General features: G+C 42.7%; 1 protein-coding gene across 2 annotated transcripts in view; it reads right to left on the bottom strand.

Moving 5' to 3' along the window:
- Positions 1-23,102, bottom strand: part of PPP2R2B (protein phosphatase 2 regulatory subunit Bbeta) — a 269,665-nt gene that overhangs the window by 163,734 nt on the left and 82,829 nt on the right. The window lies entirely within an intron of this gene.

Here is a 23,102-nt window from a genome sequence, read left to right as displayed (position 1 = left end):
GTAAAGGTAAAGGTAAAGGTTTCCCCTCGACGTTGAGTCCAGTCATGCCTGACTCTAGGGGGCGGTGCTCATCCCCGTTTCCTAGCCGAGGGAGCCAGCGTTTGTCCGCAGATGGTCTCCGTGGCCATGTGGCCGGCATGACAAAACACCGAAGTGCACGGAATGCTGCTGCCTTCCCACCGAAGTGGTACCTCTCTATCTACTTGCATTTGCATGCTTTCGAACTGCAAGGTTGGCAGGAGCTGGGACGGAGCAATGGGAACTCACCCCATTGTGCAGATTCGAACCGGTGACCTTTCGATCTTTTAATTAAATAATTACATCAAGTTGCTGGACAAAACCTATAAGAGAAATTATCTGACTAAGAAGCCAGGGCTAAAAGAAACAGAAAAAGCATGTTTCATTGTACAGAACAAGGCTACCCCCACCCTTCTGATCTTTGGAGCCAGTGCAGACATGTGAGATGACAGGAGGAAGGCTGGGCCTCAGGAAAACGCACACCTATAACCCAGCAATGGTGTGATGCCAAAGCTGGATGTTCACACCTATCAGCAATTCACCTGACATTTATAATTGCTTCATTTTCCCCAAAGGGCTGAAAAGATGAGAGGTACTGAATGTACTGCATGTTCATTGACCACACAGACACCCAGTCCACATGTCATTCATTTGTCTGATTATAACCCAGGGTGTCTCGTTACTATGCATAGGACCTTATCTTCAGGTTGAATGTCAAAACTAGCCATAAATGAGCTGTTACCAATTACTGTTAAACTTCAGGGTATTCCATCTACTCTGGAATTTTGGCACTCCTTCAAAATGTTATATTAAGACAGAATCATTTCCTCTTGGAGTGTTCAATGTATTACCATTTCCAAGAAATACAGATAGCCTATGCTACAGGAACAGTCTGGACTCAAAAGTCTGAATGAAAACTATCGGCCATTACAGATAAAGGAGAAAAATGGATGTTAACTGACTGTCATGTGAAAACCTAACTTTACTCGATGCCAAATGGACATGACAAATCATGGCCAATTCCTCAAGGAAAATCAAGCTCCTACCTCAAAGCCTGGTGTTTCCTGCTACTTCAAGGATACACCGAGGATAGTTGACTGACACAGCTCCCGTTCTAGCGACAGCCTTTTGGAAGCCCTCTGCCAAGTGTGCTCCCAGGGAACTCCACCCACCAAACGTCACCACCTCCTCAGCACTGTGGCTGCCACCCATTCGCGTGCCTCTCCTTCTGGGCCCAACCTGCACTGCTTCGCGGATGCAGCAGAGATGCAGGAGTTGCTGCTTCTTGCAGCGCAGTGCCTTCCCTGAAGTGCTGCTGAGGGCAGGTGAAGAGGCAACAACAGAACTCGGAGAATTCAGGGGCTGGCAGTGGACCCTCCACTGGGGTGCAGCCTCTGACAGGTGCACAACAACCCCAAGTCCTGATGCTGGTCTTACTGTCTTCCAGAAAGGTTTTATCCCCAGGATAGTATCAGATTATTAGACATTTCTTAACTATACCAAAAAGTAATGTGAAAATAACTCCCAGGGACATGCTAGGAAGCAAAATGGTGGACCATTCGCAACAGGAAGTACTTCTTCACACAGTTCATAGTTAACCTGTAGAACTTGGTAACATGAGGTGAAGTGATGGCCACCAATTTGGAAGGTTTTAAAGGAGAATTAGACACATTCAGGGAGGAGACTAACAAGAGCTGCCGGCCATGATGATTATATAGTGTCTCCTATGGTGGAGGCACCATGCCTCTGCATTCATTTGCTGGATGTTTAGCCTGCCCCATTAGCCTCATGGCTCCCTGGGCAGGTTACAGACAAGGGAAACAGGAAATATGAGCAAAGGGTAGAACTGTACTATGCCCTACTTGTGGGCTTCCCAGACAGCTGGTTGGGCACAATATGAACAGCACACTAGTTTAGACAGGTCTTTGGCTTGATTCAGCAGGGCCCTCATGTTCTCAGGCAATATTAGAATCTTGGATGGGTATTTTGCATAAGAACACTCTGTCAGATGGTCAGGCAGGAGTCTTCAACTGATCTTGCATCATCTTGGCAACTCAAAACTTCAAGTAGATTAAACATCTTTTCTAACTGACACCAACCTAATAAAAATAATAGGCCTGCTGCATTATTTCCTTAAAAGAGGAGGGCAGATAAAAGGTAGAAGGAGCACCCCTCCTGATGGTTGCCTAAGATATGAAGGATGCTTAAGTGTGCCTTCAGGAAGACATACCATGACTGGTGGAAAGGATACCCACACAATGTCAAGCAGCTGTGCATGAAAAAGTAGGCTCCTAAATACTCATACAAATTCACTGGAAAATTTGGGAACGGCCTTTTAAAAAATGCAATAGTGATATCAAACATTTCCTTTTCTAAATGTTAAAGAAGTTTTATCTCCTGTTGTGGTCTAAAACAAGAGTAAATGTAATGATCTAAGACATGTGTCACTTACCTTTTAAAAATCTGCAATATTTAAAATGAGCCATAGCATCCCTATCAAAATTGGCAGTTCTGAAATGCATGAGGCTTTTAGGCACAGAATCCACATTTTCAAAGAAAATGAACTTCAGCAAGTTGTTGCTGCTATGTGCTGTCAAGTTGTCTCCGGCTTATGGCAACCCTATGAGTGAAAGCCTCCGTGACAGCCCTGCTCGCACTTGTAAATTCAAGGCTGATCTCTGAGTAATTGTCACCTTTCCTGGTTATGAGCTAAACTAGATTTGAAGAGGCAGATTCAAGCCAAAGAAACTGGGCTACTACGATGCAACTGCAAAGCAGTTTGGCCAAGGGAGGAGGTATTTCCAGACACTGCACCACCGCTGGACATCTGGGGCAGCCTTCAGCGCATTTAAATCGGAATATTTTAAGCCAGAACTCACTCTACAGGAGCAAGTCCTTGGGAGTCTAGCCACAACGAAACTTAATGCAGCAGCTGATCCTGCCTGTCCAAACAAAATGACAGGCAAAACTGAGACAACGAATGCTTGAGTCATTAAAAATGCATGATGCATTTTGATGGCTAGCTGCTTTGCCCATTTGGGAAATCAGTAGGGAAGGCAACTTACAGCTTTTTTTTTCCTTGGTACCATTTCATCTATTTGCTTTTTCAGCTAATGGCCTAATTCTGCTGTCATTCCATGGAAAGAATTCCCACTGGGAGCCAACAAGAGAGATAGGGACTGTTAAAGGTCAGTTTTATAAGGCACCAGGTCACAAGCAAGTTCATAAACAAGAATACAACTGCTAAATTCTTCCTCATGCACAACTGACCAAATATATTCATAGTCCAAAATGGACACAGATTTTGTAATGACTGCTTCAGTCAAAGAACAGCTAGCTAATCCTCCAGGAAGCATACAGGACCCACACGTAGTCGTCGTAGGCTCCATTGTGGGCATGAAATAGGTGGGCCCAAAGGTGGGATACAGTTTGGATATGTACACAATTCCAGAAGAAAGGGCTCAAAAACTAAAGGCCCAATGCAGGATTTAAGAATTTATTTTTTACATTTATATCCCATCTTTCTTCCATGAAAGATAGCATCTTTGATTCCTAGACGTTTTCCATGCAGACACTGGTCAGACTCAAACCTGCCTCTGCAAAGTGGCTGCATTTTGTGTCAACAGTCTATATGCTGTTGTAAATCAATAACAGAGTATAGACTTTGTATACAGAAGGTCTCATATTCAATTCCTGGCATTACCAGGTAAGAGCATCAGGTTATGAGAATGACCCTGTTCTGCCCAGGGCCTTACAAAGCTACTGCTACCAATCAGAGCAGGCAGTGTTGGACGAAATGGACAAAATACTCTGATTGCTCTGCTTCAGCAGGTAGCAGAGTAGCGGGCCGATTCTGATCCAAGTGCTGAATTCAAGGCAAGAATGCAGGTTTTGGAAGGACGATCATACAAAGCACAGAAAGCCAGGCAAGGTGGGGCAAGTCCAACAAAGCAAGACAAGACCAGAAAAGCAGGCAAGGCAGCTCCATGTGCAGCTACAGAAAACATGAATGGTCCCCCAGCACCAGATGACCCCAAATTAGGCCTGCACAGCTAACACATCCCCTTTTCCACAGTCCTTTCCAACTTGATTTGAAAAAAGCACTGCATTCCTATGCAGAAGGAAACGGGTGGGGGTCACAGCCAGAGGTAAATCCTCTCCCCCTGCCCCCACAAAAAACAGTGCGCCCTGTGCAGCAGTTATGCTTGGGACAAACTTCCTACTGAAGGCGGTCATGAGACAAGGTTCTTCATTCAAACAATCACCAGCCACAGACTGTTTACTTGCAACTTTCTTTACTGCCCTCAAGTACAAATCACCCAGAATGGATCCCTGAGCAGGCACAGAGCTGTTTGTTGGACCCACTTTTGCGGTTGCCTGCAGGGACTCTCCTTTTATAAACCTCTCTGGGCTCCATCTCCTCAGGCAGGGCTCTCTAAAGGCGAGCAGGCCTCCTCTCTGTGCACTGTTCATTCAACGGGGCCTCCTGTCTCTGCTGGCACCTTGCCACAAGTTGAGAGTGGAGGGACTGGCCGGCATTTGAGAATTCCTCACCCTCAGAGAACCCCCACCCCGCCGCTGGCGATAAATTTTGGTTCCTTCCATGAACTGCCTGGCTCTGCGAAGCATCTGGTCTCTTGCATCCCAGATTCTTGACCTAGCCCATCCCCCACAATCTCACTGGAATAGTTGATTCCGAATCACCATCTGGAATGCAGCCAGCCGTCCATGGGAAGGATTGCCCAAGACCACCATCTTTCTTACTCCCAACGGAAGGCAATGGAAGGTCCTTTCGAAGCATAATTTGTGGTGATTGGAAAAGGAAGGGCTAGTTCTTCTGTCGCCTCCCTTGTGTGCTGTGACACCAACCCTTCCTACGTGCTCTGGAAATCTTTGTGAAAGGGTCAAACGTGCTCCCCCCCCCCCCCCCACACACACACAATATAAAGCAGGAGGGACTAACCTGCCATGTCTACCTGTATAAAGCAGCTGCTTCTAGGGTCAGTGCCAAGGGAACAACAAGACCAAGAAACAAGAACTACCAGTGCTTCCATCATAGGTAAGGTCTCTCAGTCACTGCTGGCAGAATACCAAGGGCACAGGCAGTGAGTGTCATCACACATGTTACATCCAGCAGTCAAATACCCATGTAGCTGGATCCTGTGTGTATTTACTCAAAATTAACAGCTACACTAGATACAGAAGACTGCAGCCCTAGCCTGGTTGCCACTCAACTCCTGCTGACATGGGCCAACACAGCATTTCACTACTTGTGCAGATATCCATCCTTGTTCATCAGAGGAATATCTAAGCAATTCTGGTCAGCTCATTGATTCCAAGGAGATGTTTATAATTATTTAGACAGGACTAGTCTATGAGATTTTGGCTGCTGCCAAGCCAATGGGACCCTTGGTATGTGCATTATTTACATTCTCCAGCTGAGAGGCCTCCTTCCAAACTGCTCCTCAGGACCAAAGATAATCACAAGCAGACATCTGGCATCCCATTTATTGCTAGCCAAAAATTTCCAGTAGGGAACAGGTCATATAAAAAACACTGCTCTGTAATTAAGGTTCTGCCAGTCTATTGCACACTCCAGTAAGTCAAGGCTAGAGGCATGCAGCACATCCATCACCTTGCACTCAGCTAACTTTACCCTGTAGGTACTGATTTGCAGTGCAAAATTTGTTTTCGCTGGGATTTTAAAACAGAATTCCACCTTGTGCTTTAATGCAATTGCAATGTCATTTTCAGCATGCCCATGTTGAAAGGCTGAACTACTTTCAAGCCATGCAAAGAACTGGTATTAGCATAACAAGCCAACTAGGTCCATTATTAGAGATTTCAAATCTGACCATTTTAATAAACCCCTAAGTAGCATCCACCTGGATTACTTCAACATAGTCTACGTAGAGTTGCTTTGAAGACTGATGAGAAAATCAGCTGCTTTGGAATCCTGCAGTCAGCCTATTGACTACGATCATTTCAGGAAGCTTGTGATTTCTAGGTTCCAACAGCTACACTGATGGTTAGAGCATTTCCAAATGCAGACAGTAACTGGCAAAAGTCCTAACTGGTTTCTACTCTTGTTCTACGAAGGACCACTTTCTTCCATACAAGCCTGGTTGAGTTTTGAGAACTTCCACAGAGACCTTTCTTGCCATCCCATCAACAACAAATGTACATTTTCTGAAGAGTAAGAAAAGAGTTTTCTCAGCAGCTGCCCTCATGCTGGAAAAACAGGTTTCTAATCCATTGAGGGCACAATCCTATGCAAGTCTGAATGGAAGTAAGTTTTACAACTCCCAGCATTCCCCAGGCCACATGGCTGTCAAGTGATGCCGAGTTTGCAGGACTTATGTCTGTCTAAACATGCCTAGGCTTGCATCCTGAGTTAACTTCCATTCGTGCTGCTCTGTGTTTTAATGTCTTAATGCACTTTTAATTGGTCATTGCTGTTTTACCTGTTATTATTTGCTCTATTGTTTTATTATGTTGCTATTTTATTATGAACAAAGCTCACAAACTGCTCTATATTCAGTAAAATATCTAAGACATGAAAAATCAAGAGGAGAGAAAATAACAGCAAATGAAAAACAGAATTAAAACTTTTAAGATTAGATTAAACAAATAAAATCATGGCTGGCTAGTCAGAGAAGGCTTGTTTAAATAAAAAGCATTACTATGTTCAGTGTAATGGTAATTGGATTTGTTTACTCTGATGCTTTCTAACATATTTTATTGTTAATCACCACGACCTTTCCATATGCAAAAAAGGAATACAAATGTATTCTATGATTGAACAAATCATGTCTTTGCATAAGGCTTCCTGAAGCATAATTTTTCTGCAACCTTATGCAGTTCATGCTATGATTTTCGCAAGCTTAGCAAGATAGCTTTCAAAGATTACCACTATTTATTACCATATGTAAAAGCAACTTTCTGCTATTTGTTCCTTGATCCTGCTGGCTTTCCAATTAGTGCTCCCCTCAGTCCTCTGGGGACCATAAAGACCAGGGGCGTGAGTGCAATCAAGGGATGGCACATCTGATACACCTTGATGCTTTCCACACAGATTCTCTCTCTTCCAGGATGCTGTTAGCAGCGAAGGAAGATGGGAAGGCCCTTGCTTGTCCAATGCTTGGAAAGGGCCTTTGAGCAGGAGGAGGCAATTATTTCCCTCCTAAGGGCCCCCCAGCAGCATCCACAGTTAAGTGTAAGGCCAGGGGCAGCAGCATGTCTCCACCTGCACATGCAAGCCATCAGACTGATGAATAATGGGCTATTTAATAACGCATCTGTTTCATCAGAGACATCCCTGTTTCATATGAAGCAAGGTACATCTTCCTTCCACCCCTCTTAATCCTTCCATTCACAATTAGTAAAACGTAACATGCACACTTCTTATATAATTATCTACCTCTACCAAATGAACTACTCAATGGTGTATTTGTCAACACCTCTGACTTTAATGTGCTTCTACCGAAGCGTCACTCTATGATCTTCTGTGCATGTAAAAATGCCTGTTGGGCATATTTACTGCCAAGAGCCCATGGGACACTTTAAAGTTGTCAGCATGGAGCTAAAGTAAGACTATCCCATGCAGAGAAGAAAGACGGCCCAATTTAAAATGTTGGAATTATTCCTTCTACATCTGCAATCTGCTGATCAGTTTAGACCCTGAAAGTAATATCAACCCTCCCCTTATATTCTGTACCTAACCATGTGTGTGATGCAAGATGTTACTGTATTCAGTACAGTAGATTTATATTTTTGCTGAGCTGTCCAAGCAATATAAATTCACGCACTTCCCATATTTGAAACTGTTATTCCAGTGACAAACTAGACAACAGGGAGATAACTGTATTTATCTCCATTAACATTTTATTGTTATTCAGAGACTACAGACAGAGACCGAACCAAGCGTAGGAAAGTTGCAGTAATTTGTTCAGATATGCAGAAGGCTTAGATAATAGCTGTGTTTTATGACTGCACAGAGGCCAGCCCAAATGCCGTAAAACAAAGATCAAATTGAGAAGTTTGCTGTCATTAAGGGTGAAACAGTTCTTTGCTTAGATTTTGGTTAGATACATTTGACTTTGCAAGGGGAATTACTGCTGCTTCGGAGTCATGTTCATGCCTTGTTATCTAAACGGGCACTTTGCTATACCAGCAAGGATAACAAAATGATTAAAGTGACAATTATGCCAATGAATGCTCTGGAACAGAGGAAAATCTAAAGGGCAGATTCCAAAAGTGACATAATCTTGGCTAGCTTGCTAACCTAACAGCTTGAGGGCTTGTAAAAAATGATATGCAGGTACCCAAAAGCTATTTGTATATTTGTATGGCTAAGTTCATAATGCCTCCCAGCTTTACACACCACATGTGCCACTAATGTCTCTGTAAGCAAAGGAAATAAAAAAAAGCCCATAACAAGAGAGTCGTAGGTGAGAGGGAACGCTCCAGATGCAGGTGGAATGGTGCTTATAGGCACAGGGATGCAGATCAGCTCTTGCCCCCCCCCCCGCCCAAAAATCCAGGGGCCTGATATTCAGTGGCTTCTTTGCCCAATATGACATTTAGCCTCAGAGAAAGAATGGAAGAAATGCTGCTGACTTGAAAATTATTCATGATCTGTTCATATTGTTCATAGATGAAAATGGAGCCCTCTTTTCACATCTTGACTTGAAGACTGTGTAAGTTCCTACAACCTCTTGAAATGTAAAACATTTCTGATATATAATGGCAACCCCACTCAAGTGCTTAGGAACAAGCTACACATTATGCTTAATGTGTACGTGCAGCTTCGCCTTTTGATTTTCTTTATGCAATTGCCAGCATGCCAAATGGCATTAACAAGGACATTTCCATTGGCACCAATGTGATTTTTTTTAACTAAAGAAAATCTAGTTACCCAGAGTGAGGGAGCAATTTTCAAGAGACTCAGCAGGGAAAGAAGAGATAAAGCTCCCCTCTCTGGCCACCTTTTCTTTTAAATTTCCCATGTGCTTGCAACAATTTTTTACAAGTTAAAAAGCAAAGCTACACACTACGCATTCATCCTAACTTGCAGTTTGGCTCTGAATCTCTGAAATGGGAAACATCTGCAGTCCTGCTGACAATGGATACAAGTGACAAGGAGGCTGAAACTAATCGAATCCAGCATTCCCACACTGAATGCACAGAAGAGCCCAAATGAATGGGATAATAAGCTGGAAAGAATGAGGCTGAGCAGAGCCTCGGTGACCAGAAAGGGACCGAAAACCATGCCAGGAACTGGAATTTTGGCTCTTCAGAAACTGCCATACATTTCCAAGGTTTTTCCTGCACAAAAGCATGGCCTTGAAATCAGCTGATGTTTAAGCAGCAGATAGAATTCTCAGAACCCAAATTCTACACAGGTGGAATTTATTCACATGGATATTTGTCAGGTATAAATTAGCCATACACTCACATGAGGTTGCAAATGTTTTAATTCCTGTTTTACCGATTGTTTTGGGGAGGTGCACACCACACCACAGGAGATGTGACACTTTTTCACATCCTGTATGTTGAACACGACTGTAGTTATCTGTACAAGAGGAGGAGGGCACAGACTACGCATACCAGGTGAGCCACTCACTGGTTTTGTCCCTGCAGTTTGAGCATGTCTGTGAACTGCTGTGCTGCCCGCATTGTGCCTATGAATTCCCCTCTGTGATGCTTTCTCCCCCCACTGGCTTTCCTTTGGCTTTATGCAGAGGTTGACCAGTTGCTTTAGGATTCTAGGCTCAGAAAACCTTCCGGGTGTTGCTATGGCAACAAACGAGTACTACAGGTTGCTGTCCACTGAAGGATGTTTGAAACAAATTACTTACACACACACAAACACACATACACATGCCAGCAGCAGCCAGCCAATCCAAGCCAATATAACCAAAGTTTCTATTAATGTGGCATTTACATTACTGCGGTATTCACAAACAGAGAACTGAGGCAGATGGTGGCCGTAATATTCATATTAAAGCTGAACTTTTATTTAGGGTAAGCCTACAAAAGTACTTTGCAGAGTACAAATACAAGAAGGCAGTTCTTTACTCCATCTTAGAAGGATGCAGAAACTTTCCTCAAGCCAACAGATTCTTTTTTATGAGTTTACCATTAATATATTAGACTTTTTGTGTCATGCTTCAAATAGAAAATAAACACATCTTTAACCATTGGCTTTTGAGGACAAAGATGGAAGGCAATCGCCTTCCCCAGCCCCAAGGGCTCAATTCCTTCCCTTGTCCCTCACACATCCCCTTAGAACCAAAGGAAAAGCCAGAGCATGTTACCTACTTCACCCTCCCCTCAACCTCTATTTAGCTTGTTGTTAAAGGCACTAAGCATTTATGTCAACATTCCTAATACAATGTAAAGTCAAGGCAACAGGATGCTATTCATGGCACATCTGCAGTGACCCTTCCCTACCCTTAAAGAGTGGCAGAACTGCAATAGTACCAAAGAGAACACGTGGCTTCAAAGTGTTTCCCCTCAAGAAATTGAACTCACAGTATAAGGAACACAATCCTAACTGATTAATTGCTCAGAAGGGGATACTAACCCTCACGGCTCTATTATGGCTTTATTACAGAATACAACATTGACTTCAATACAGAGGAATTCGTATGCGCTTTTAAGATGAAGTTTGGACAGTGTGGTCCATAGGCAGCACACAACGCAACTTATTCTTCCCTTGCAGAAGGAAGGAGGCGGGCCTCAAAAGCCCATTCTGTGATGCACAGAATGGTCCTTTCTAGCCAGTCTCTACCACCAGACCTTTATGTAGACTCCCCATACAGAGTTCCCCACTACAAGTTTTGGAGAGTGGGGAAATGAAGGAAACAGATTCCCTTCCCTTCCCTTCCGATACATTCCTGCAGGGACAGAGCTGCTATCTTATTTTTGGCCCCCTCACTTCCAATCGTCTAAGTTCATTATTAGAAAGAATGATTACATGGAGCTGTGCAGTTTGAAAGGGGGAAAGGCAGCTCGCCAGCTTTTACTCTAAAGAGGGTAGCAAAGACCTGCATGACAAACAGACGTTCAACAGATTCTGATTATCTTGTGCTGGCTGCTTCTCTCCAACTTGTGCATTTGTGCAGCTCAAGCCAGGGAACGGAAACCCCGTCTCCACAGTTGTTCTATGTGTGGCATTTGTGATCCACTGAATGGTGACGTGCACCAATTTTGTTTCAAGCCCTGCAGTGTGGAATTTAAATGACAAGTTCTGGGAAGTCTGCTGACATGTGCCATTGATACAGCATGTCTGCCAAGAGCAATTCCCTCAAAAGATCAAGAGATCTAGTATTGCCTTCCTGGTTCAGAACCCTGTGTCGGTTCCACTTCTAAGAGGTTCTCTCATGATCTGTACCAGCACAAACTTGGACAGATACATAGCTATGTTTTAACCCAGCCCTTTCTTGCAGATCTATCTGTTGTTCAAGTTACCCTGGTCAGCCAATCATATGACGCGTCTCATACAAATTGTATGTAAAAAGCGGTTTAGATGCCTCTGTTTTTAGCAAATGAAACAAGAATCTGCAATGGTCACTGAAGCTTTATTTCTTTTTTTGTTGTGTGACCTACAAAGCTGTTGCTCACTGTGGAGCCCTCAGGAACACAAGATTTACTCAGCAAAGTTCTTTGTTCACATGCCTATATTGATGGGAATTGGCACACTACTCCAGTTATCTCCCATATTCCTTGTATGCTGGAGCAAAATGGTCCAGTGAGTAGATAGTTGGACTTAATTGTATTTTGGATATCTAAAATGAAACTCCATCTTAGACATGAATTTACTAGTTTGAGTAAGGTACTTTCTATCCTCTGTCCATGCAAGTTTCCCAGAATTTGTGAGATAGGGATTCTGTCCCCTTGCACTCCTTGAACTGAATATGCCAATGACTTGAACTGGCTTTATATTAACTGTTACAGACAAATATTTCTTAGGATCAGTGTGGTTCTTTTTCTACTGGAATTATTAGTTAAGAGAAGTAATTCATGAACTGCACAATCATTGCCGATACAAATACTATTCAGAAGCTCTTTTATCCATATTTGCTTTTATACATGTTCCTTCTTCCTTCAAAAAGTCCAGTTCTAATTAACTCCTCCATTTATGCAATTTCATAAGTTTTACCCAACGAGAACAAATATGGAAATGGTTGTCAGGTAAAATACTGGCTATCCCCTGGAGGTGGGGAAAAAACCACCGGTCACTTTTGACACCACACAATGTGCTGGGTAACACTGTTCTTACTGCATTCACCCAAGGATGCAGGGTGGCCTTCAGGCAATTCAAGGACATGTATCCACTGTTCAGACCCCAACACCAGGCTCTTTGATAGTATTATCTGCTGGGGCTATAGAAGACCCCATATACACCAGGCTTCAAAGATCCCAATTCTCTGACTTACAACATATCCCTAATTCTGAATAGAGTCTAATTCTCCGACCTGTATAAAATACACAAAACTGTGTACAGAATCCCCTTACTCTGTAGCCCCTTATTTATTCCATTCCTGTGAGGCATGGGATAAGGTGGGAGATTATGAAGGACAGTGAAGTTCCACTCTTCTGACTACAGGAAGTCCTGCTTAGCTCTTCTCCACTTTCTGGGATTACCTACACATTTTTTCAACTCTATCTTTGCAGCCATCAGGGACAGAAAATGTTTTCCTTTCCCTTTTCAGTCTCCCACTCCCTTCCTCTGAAATTCTCAGGGTGTTGCATTCTGGAGAGAATACACTTACACAGGAGGGCTGTAGAATACACACAGCCCTGGGCTTATGTGGGGTTTACAAATTCATGAAACAGGGTGCATTTCTGTTATTTGAGACTGTGCAAGCAGCAAGTGTCACAGAAATTATCTTCAGGCAGAAAAAGGAGATTAAAATGGAAAAGGCCTTCTTGATTTCTATAATTATAAGGAATCTGCAGTCATACTGCTCTGCCCTTCAGTTCAGAAATATATTAAAAAGAAAGTTAATATAAGATTTTGCAGAGGCAGGTTTCTTTAAAAGGAAGAAGTTGCTATCATAGCCACAGAGTGCTCTTTTCAAGTTGGCTTCCAAAGTAAAAAGCTGCCGAAGTTTCCAATGCAGCAAAATCCAACTCTCTTAAGAAGAATAATCTTTTTAAAATTCCTTGTAAGGAAAGTGCATTAATTTGCTCTCTGCAGAACATCCCAGAGTGCCAGCCAGCAGCCACAGATACAACCCAAGGTAACTGGCTCAATGGCCAGCAAGGCTGCTTGGCAATGTGGAAGGGTATGTGAAGCATACACAAACGCTCTGATTCCAGCAGCTGCTATCTTCAAGAAATGTTGGCTCTTTAACTGCAGATGATTTGCCTGTGACTTTATTCTCTTGCCAGAATCGCAGTATGTGAAGCTCTCCTTTACAATCCATGAGGGGAAGATTATGCTTCTGACAGGTTAAGGATGCCTTGAGCCACCATCAATGTGAGACAAGTTCTAAGTAGATGTTGTAAAGGTTGCCCCCAGGCATCTGATGGTAGGAGAGGTTTTGGGGAAATGGGGAATTCACATTAAGAAAGCTTTCTGGGCAAAACTAGAACACTTAGCTCCAACAGGTCAAGAATTAGGATGAGAAAATGATGGACTGAGAAGAAAATGCCAGGATTAAATATAAGGAGGAGAAGATTAGGCTTTGCAGCAGATTGCAAGAAAAGATAAATACGCTGAAGTATATACCACTGCAGAATATTTGTGCAAAAAGAAAAGCGGGTAAAGAGTACTCTCAGCAAGGAATAGGAAAGGGCATCCAACTTTGCTTCCCTGAGCTTGATTATCCTGTCTTAAGAGCCCATTAGCAAATCCTGCCTAGAATCCCCTTCAAATCTGCATAGAATGATATAAACAAAACAAAACAAAACAAAACAAAATGTGTGTGTGTCTCTTTCACTACCGAGTTACGATTAGGCTGTTTCTTTATTGAGATTCTTGTTTTTATTTTGTGTATCTTAAACCAAATGCTTTATAGAGGATACAAACTGATGACTTTGGCAGGTATAATTTGAAATATTTAACAAAGTTGCTAACTTTTCTCCAAACCTCATTTTCTTCCGCACAAAATACGTTAAATGCTCGTATTACAGCATGCAAGACGAACGCCAGCAGAACACACTTGAGCTTTGGTCCCAGCACTTCTCCCAGATCAGGAGAACTCAGCAGATAGCAAGCGGAACTGCCCAACATTTGCAATGGCACAAAAGCGGGGTGCAAGAGTTGGCATTCAATCCCGCACAGGGCAAGAGACAATTTCCCATCCGCAGCTGTGGTGAGCAACACGGGGCTCGCCAACTTACTGCTGGGCTGCAACTCCTACCACACCTATAGGAGGGATGATGGGAGCTGCGTTTCAGCAACATCTAGGCCACATGTTCCCTATCACTGCCCTACAGGACGATTCCGGTGAAGAGTTGTTTATTATGATACCATGTTTCCCTGAAAATAAGACCGGGTCTTATATTAATTTTTGCTCCAAAAGATGCACTAGGGCTTATTTTCAGGTGATGCCTTATTTTTTCATGTACAACCATCTGCATTTATTCATGTACAAAAATCTACATTTATTCAAATACAGTCATGTCATCTTCCGGAACATCGTCAAACTCTCCAGACCCCGAATTGTGTTGCATTGGAGGACTAAATGCATCCGTCTGGCTGATGATATGAACTGGGGCTTATTTTGGGGGTAGGGCTTATATTACGAGCATCTGGAAAATCATGCTAGGGCTTATTTTCTGGTTAGGTCTTATTTTTGGGGAAACGGGGTTGTTTGTGCACTGGCAGTCTATGACAAGTCTGACAGTCTATGTCTGTCAAACAGTCTATGACAAGACTTCTTTTCACAAATATGTCCTGAAAAATCTACCTAGCCTGTTTATCCCTCCCAAAGGAACATTTTCCACATGTGCTCCCCCATGAATCACTCTGGAGGACTCTGCATGTCCAGAAGCAACTGTACATCATTTTCGGTCTTGTCTTGGAGGACAACTGGGTTGTTTTTGTTTTTTCTTCTTTAGAACAACTACAGTGAATACAGGAATGAAAGGACAACTATTGATGAATACACAAAGGTAACACCATAAACAGCTGGGAGTCTGCATTTGGATTATATGGTCTGAATCCTTGACATAACTATATCGGCAAACACTGGCTACCTCTAGGAGAGCCACCTAGTGGTTGTTTCCAAAAAATTCAATTTCTTACTAAGCTCATAATAGCTCTTTTCTCCATAGAGGTCAGCTATACCTAGACTTGTTTCCATGACACCCCACTCCTCAATTTACTCTTAATCTGCGAAGTGACTCGTACTGCTCCTCATTCTGTCCACCCTTGCCAAGATGATTATTCTGGACAGCTGCTTGGGAGTTGAACAGAAAAAGTTTATTGTTTCAGATACAATTTCTTGGCATTTGCACAGAGATAGAGGCATGTTTTCTGACAGATCACTAAATAAGTGGATGACTGCAAACCCCTCCAGGACTCTGCTTCAGGTAATTGTTTCCAATCCAGGAAGCTCCTGAGATAATCACAGATTTGTATCTTCTTCTACCCTGTTGCTATGATCGCTAAAACTGCCCAACCATGTAAGAAGCAAATTCCAAGGCAAGCAAAATATTCCGTTAGTTACAGAACAGTTAGTTAATGTGTAGTTACAACATGGATGGGCAATTTGTGGCTCTCCATATGCCCTGGACTATAACTCTTACCAGACCCAACCATCATAGCCAATGGTGAGTGATAATGGGAGTTGTGGCTCTCCAGATGTTTTGGCCTTGATCACCCTTAAACTGGATCCAGAAACCTTGCATCGTCTACTAACATAAACTGAAGCAGCTACGTTCAGTCTAAGCTAAGTCTAAACTCAAATGGCAGTACAGTTTTCACTTGAGTGTCCTGTTAAGCAAGGTGAGAGTGTTGCTGTTACCAGGAGGATGATCATCAAGTCCATCTCCAGGGGCCGATAGGCCAGAAATCAGGATGTGGGTGCTGAGGAGGACCGGCCAGTAAAAATTCACTTCCAGTAGGCAGTCAGAACGAGGTTAAGTTCCAGGATGGACTGCACAGGTGAAATTCCAGCACAACCAAAGTCAAGATCAAATGCTCACTAAGCCAAGCAAGACACAGACTGCACAACTAAGCATGGCAACTGGAACAGGGTTGGACACTTGCTTGAATTTTACTCCAGCAGCTGGCAGTTTCAGACCGTACTTAAAATAAGACTTGGTCATATAACAAGGGTGGGGCTTCTTAATTAAAGTAAGACTTGGGCTTCGGTTCTTCCAGATACGTGCTATGAGGATTTCTGTAATGGGCCTGTGAAGGCTTTTGGCAGTGATGGCACGAAGGTCACTGAGATGCGATGGTGAATCCACAACTGGACTCCTTGGAAACTGAAGTCAGCAACACTATTTTTTCTGGGAACATGGGGGCTGGCCACAAGGGCACTTATGGGACCAGACTCTGAAGAGAACAGAATGTTCAGGGGGGATTTCGCAGCCTCCTTCTCTACTTTGAGGTCTTTACTAGAAGTTTCTCCTGAGGAGAGAGAACCAGAATCCTGGGAAATGACACTGGCCCAAGGCAGATGACCCCTTTCCCTGCAAACATGAATGGTATCAGAGCTCAAACCAGTAGAAAGCAAGCATCATGTAACTTCAAGCTTGGCTTGGCTTGGCTTGGCTTACAGATGCCACCATCATGTTGGGCAGCACATGCTCTGCATTGCTGCCCAAACCACCACCAAGAGTAGGAACCTTCTAAGAGCTAATACAGCAGCAGATGTCATTCGTATGTTTAGGACACTGCAGGGCGCAGCAGAAAAGCATTGCAAATGATTATGAAAAGTGTGTTCACGGGATCCTTTGGAAAAGCTTGGTAGCTAATACAACAGAAATAAGATGGCTGATGTACAAACTCTTGGAATTACTGTTTAAGGAAAAGTTGGAATGTCCATGAAGTTTCTTGGAAGACACTAGATGTAAGCATCTGAGGAAATTCATTTGAGTTTATGTATTTGTTTCCTACCTTTTGGAATAAAAGCATCCAACAAGAGTTAATATGTAATGGCTATTGGGCAAACACGATAAAATACCAATGATAAGAATTCAAATACAAGGTGGATCCCTCAAAAGTGTTCAGATTCACTTTAAAATAAACAGTGAGAAGTCATACACACTTTGGCAGGAGGGTGTGGGGCCATCACTGAAAAGACTCCGGCCATAGTATCCTGCCAATCTTTTCCTCCACTCCCATAAACTGGGACAAGTTCAAATGTCTCCCCTCTAACTGATGGTTGCTCTTGCTTTTTAAAACAATATTTAGAAATATTTTTAGGATCCACAAGCTGAAGTCTGAGGGACCCCCCACAGAGGAGAAGGGACAGCTCATATAATATGTATGCTTGTTAGAATCAGGAGGAATTGTCCCCTCTAGAGGAGACTGGGACAAAATCTAGCAGACACACCATCAAACCAGGGAGTGATAGATACCTTTCTTCATGGTACTCATGCAAGGGCACGCAAGAGTGCCTACAAAGGCCCTCGAAAGCCCAAGGACAAATAAAGCCTCCTTTCCCTAAGCTTTACTCCTGAGGTGAGGGTGAGAGTCTGATGTAAGTGCTGCCAGCATCAGATACAAGGCTGGAATGTAAGTGTTCTCAGCCACTGCCTGGCTGGTGCTGCTCCAACAGCATTTCCGCCCAATTCCTTGTCTTGGGCGCTGGCTTTAGCCAAACCAGATGTGATGACAGGAAACCTGGATCTCCAGCGCCTGCTTCCCTCTCTCCACAAAAAGACTAAAGCAAATCAGAATTGGGCAGCTGTGCTACAGAATGGAAATGACAGCATGATTACCATGATTCATGGTTCTCTGGTGTTTTTCCACCAGAACTTTACACATAACAAGAGGACTGGGTGGTTACATGCAACATTTGCCAGGCAAATCAGGCAGCACAGGCTAAGGCAAAATGAGCACTTGACCTCTGAGACAGGAATCCAACTTTGAAGGAAGGATCCGGAACTCTGGCCACCTCCCTGCCAGTGCACAAACACCCATGCCAGATCCTTCTCCGAGGGGAAGGAGAGCCATTTCAGGGCCTGGAGAGGAGGAGACTGGAGAGACCAGGATATGAGTTAATCTCCTCTCTAGCTTTCTTCCAAAATGCTTTCAATAGATGGGCAATAAAGTTGCTGCTGCTCCTCCTACTACTCTGTATAGGATGCTTGAAAGCCTCCACGTTTGAAGCTTTTATAAGCACTGGGGGCACAACCCATAGCACTGCATCTGAATGGTATGTTTCCATAACACTTAGCTCCATTCCTGGTACATCCCTGATATAATACTAGAAGGAGAAGAAGCCACTGCCAGGGAACAGCAAATGCTCCCATTTTAAGCCCCATTACGAACAATTTGACTTGAATGGTTCCCTTCTATTGGAAAAAGAACTCTAAAGAGATCAAGCAAGCTAGGCCAAAATACACTTGAATCTTTCCACCAAAGGTTTCTGAAATGCACACAGAAGTATCTCCATCATCTATATCCTGATAGGGGTCATCCTGAAAGTATTAATGGTCCATCTTCCCTGGTCCTTAATCTAATGAAAAGATTATATCACTTGTTGATTGACTGTGAAGATTCCTGAGATTTCAAGTGCTCTTTACAAGACATTTTGTAAAACTCCATTTAAAGCCGCTGGACTCATCTCATTTGTCAAGTGCGACGAGAGAGCGAGCGGTCATGTACATCTGTAAATCACTATTCAAGGACTACCCCACTTTGTAAGTTTGTCATCCAAGCCTATAAACTGGGTTTCAGTTACTGAATTCAGAAGGTTTCTTGAGTCCTCCACAACTACCACATCTCCCCCGTGTCATTCATTCACTGGCTTTGTTAGGATATAATTTTGGAGTTACAAGCTGGGGACCAATTTTTCCATCTCAAAACCCCTGAAATTCCAGAAAAGTGCCTGCTATTATACATGTTGCTTAACTTCACCTGGGATCTTAGCTGACTGTTCTATTTCCCACACTCTGATTTCTACTGGCCTTCACCTAGTAATGCTTTCCTCCCCTTTCCTCTCAGCTGGGGAAAGTCTTGCCTTTTAACCTCATTTCTGGATTTACTCTGATGGCAAGGATCCTTGCAGCCCTCCAGTCCTGGAAAACCTCTGATTTTATCTCTGTTGCTCTCCTCCAGGGAACTCTGCTACCTTGACTAAATGACCCAAAGCACTGCATGGTATATTTTGGAAATGTGCTGGTTTCTGAGCCAAGGAGTAGCTACTTGATGAGACTACATGAGGATGCTATTTGACAAGCACAGATGACCCGCATGGACCGACAAGAATGCATGCTTCAGGAGAACAGGTGCTCTCACAGGCTGAAAGTCAGGAAAGAGCCCCTCACTTGCCAAGCCAGTACCCCTCAAAGGGTAACAGGCCTACCCCTTTACTGCTCCCAAATTAGAGAGAATGATGAGGAAGAAGTCAAAAGGACGAACAGGGATGTCTGCTCGGAGGCTTGTTCAGAGGCTTCACCCAAAAACTGCAGCAAAGGCCTTGGGGTGTGTATCAAGGAAGCTGAAAATTTATCCAAAATGGGACAGGATAACCATATACCTTCAGTTCTCACTTTTGCTACAAGGAGCAGGAATCTGGATTGTTTCCAATCCTTCTTGCAAACGAAGCAATTCTATCATATCTCATGAAATGAGATACTGTGAATATAGAGATCGTGGATATACTGGAGAAGACTGGATGTACTGTGTTCAGCTGCTTCTGCTTTCATTAATGCTGAATGCCATCTGAAGCACAAGGGTGTGCACGCTCTCTCACACACACACACGAAAGGACATACGACCCACAAGGGACTAAAGCAGTATCTGTTACATTTAACAGGAGATAGGTTTGTTTCCGAGAGACTCTTAAAGGTTTCCGAAGTAGATTTCCTGCCTCCAGAGATAAAACCTCACCTATGTTGTGGCTTGATGACACTACATTGGCATGAGCAGGGCTTGCAACAAAAATGGTTGGAGCTACTTAAAGGGATATGATTGCAACCATTGCTGATTATAGCTGAAACATTTTCTGCATCACACAGAAGTATGACATTCAAACACATTCCACAGTGTCCATAAAATTATCCAACTAGTTACCAAAACAAAACAAAACCCTACAATATCCCCTTTGGTCAATATAAAGTGAACACCTGCATTCACAAGTCAATGCTTCTTACAGAAGCACCATCACAAAGCTTCCACCAGAAAGTGAAACATCGGTCTATCTCTGTGCAGCAACAGAAAATACTGAATGCCTTGAAATATTTTTATTTCCTCATCATGGTCAAGAAATATTGAATGGCAGTATTGTTTTATATTTGGGAGGCATAAGCATCTGCAAACATGCATTACCTAATATCCAGAGGTTTGGTAAGAATAGACGATTGAGAGTTGTTATTGAAAAGTACTGCAGGGTGGATTCCTAGGAAAGAAATGTCCTACAGTTGTCCTTTTCAGATTTTTAGGACATCCGTTGGGACAACTGTAGTATTCTAAGAAAGAATTAGAACCAATACTCAGTGTTAAAAAGAGACAGCTTATGAGACATAGGTGTAGGTTATATCATTATTGATATTCAAAATTGAATCATAAGATAATTTAAAGTCCACATATTTGCATACTGACCAATTGACTTGCCTACATAAAGTGACTTTAATAGGACAAGAGATACTTCACCCACACTTGGGGTCTCCAGGATGGTTCAGGCACCATGATGCTTCTGGGTACCTCTCTTGGGTGTCCCCCAGACTCCCCACCCCTCTGGATTTTCATTTTATTTCTTAATATGTTTAACTGGAAGTTTGCCATGTTGCAAAGCAAAGTGCTTCTCACCAACACCAGTTTTGTTATCATTATATGCCTTCAAGTTGTCTCCAACTTATGGCAATCCTATGATTAAAAGACATCCAAAATGTTCTCTCCAAGACAGCTCAATTCTGCTCTTCCAAGTTCAAGGAGGAAGCTTCTTTCTTTATTGGGTTTCAAAAAGTAATTCTGTATTTTTGAGCTCAGACCCTACCTCAGTCTTGTACATACGTTTTTGGCAAAGTTATATTTGTTCCCAGTGTGTCATCTGGGAAATGAATGTTTTTATTAGTCATGCCCACCACTACAGCAGCCATTTTGTGAGAGTGCCCAAGATACTTCAGCATTTCAAATATGTCCACCAATCAGAGAAAGTTGAGGATTCCTGACCTATGCTCATTAAAGATTTTAGTGATTATCTAATTTTCAATTTTAAAAATTGGCTGACAAACCAGCCTTTAAAAGTATCACACACCTGCATTTATTTATTTATGTATTTATTTAAAGTTTTCCTATGCCATCCCATTACTAAAAAGTCTTTGGACAGCTTACAAAGTATGGGACGGCTTACATAAGACTAATAGTTATAATAAACCATGTTTTATCACAATAGGGCCAATCCCAGCTTCCAGCTGAGCTTGCGTATTCCCCTTTTGTTTCTCTTCCTCTCATATGGCAGAGATTCTGGAAGCTTCAACTTCTATAGTTTATTAAGCATGGATTAGCATGATGTCTGAATAAACTATGGTAATTTTAACTATAGTTTACTAAAACAAACCAGCTTCATAACCAGTGGTTTGAAGGTAAGTATGGTATGCTGGGCAGAAAACTAAATCCAGTAACAGTACCCACAATGACAAAATGTAGCTAATCAAAAGCTGAAGTGGAAGCTTCTAATCACCTCCTCATGGATACACTGGAGGAAAGGCATATGAATCTAAGTGAGGCTAAGTTCATTCCCATCACGATAAGCAACGGCTTCATGTGATAACCCAATGCAGGCTAAATCTCCAATTCACAGAAACCATGGTAGGCTTCTATATTTCTTGGCCTATATTAGCTACCTTCCACTGTCTAAATGGAACCCATGTCTGCAATTTTCAATGTCAGTTTTTTTTTAGCTGGGTTCTCCAATATGGATCTCAGAGACAGTCTATTTTTATTTTAAAATTTTGTATGATAATAAAATTGTAGGTGTCCAGTGAAAGGACAACTGAACAGCTTCATGAAAGAGTAAAATGCAGCAGGATATCTGCTGTTTCAGTTACCATGTTTTCACTTAACCATGGTTGACCTCGGTCCTAAAGAAAAGTCGTAAAGTGCCAAAGAGAAATCACAAAGTGCTTCCTTTAAGTGAAAATTCTTGACTTAAAAGGGAAAGAAAAAAAATCATATGCAGAGGTTGCTAGGATGAAATTGTGAAAGAAGAAATGTAAAGGTACAATATATCATGTTCACCACTGTCTGTGGTTACAGGCATCTGCTGGGGGGCTTGGAACCCATCCCCGCTGATATGCGGGTCCTGCTGTGTTACAAGAAAAGAGCAACTGCCCCTACACCAAAGCATTTTGACTGGGCATAAGTAGCAGATAGAATAATCCTGTTTGGTGACAGAAAAGAAACAATAGTCAACTTCTAAGCAGCCCAAGTAGCTAATATATCCAAGATGTTATTTATAGTGATAGTCAGGAATCGCAAATGAAAACATATGGTTCTTTGTGTCAGTCATTCTTCTCTTATCATGCTAGCCAGTTGTGAAGGTTGCTCCACTGGTATAAGAGGAAAGTGTATGTTACGCCAACATCAAAACAAGACAAATCTGAATTCAGTGGCATTTGGGTGGTTTTAAAACGATTAAGCAGCACTGGGAGAAGTCACTTTTACCAACAGTTCATGAATCCAGAGGTCCTAAGCTTCCTGCAGACAGATGAGCAATCCTTTCTTCCATACTACAGAAGTCTCTGGCAAAGCTTTAAAAAAGCCAACACCATTTGTTCTAGCTGACTGAGCCAAATGTCTTAGCATCAGTTCTATGCAGGGCCTTTCAGATTTCTCCATATCCTAGCTTCAGTGTTTGGTAGCTCAGGTATTATGGCATCTGAGGGCTTTTTGCAGCTCTTGGGTGGAAAATAAACATCTAATCCAAGTAGAAGTATATAACTTTTAC

This window comes from Varanus komodoensis, unplaced genomic scaffold (genome assembly GCF_004798865.1).
Source record: "Varanus komodoensis strain SLA01 unplaced genomic scaffold, ASM479886v1 scaffold7_3, whole genome shotgun sequence".
Lineage (NCBI taxonomy): Eukaryota > Metazoa > Chordata > Lepidosauria > Squamata > Varanidae > Varanus > Varanus komodoensis.
The sequence above is the reverse complement of the archived record's forward strand: the minus strand, read 5'-3'. Positions and strand labels throughout refer to the sequence as shown.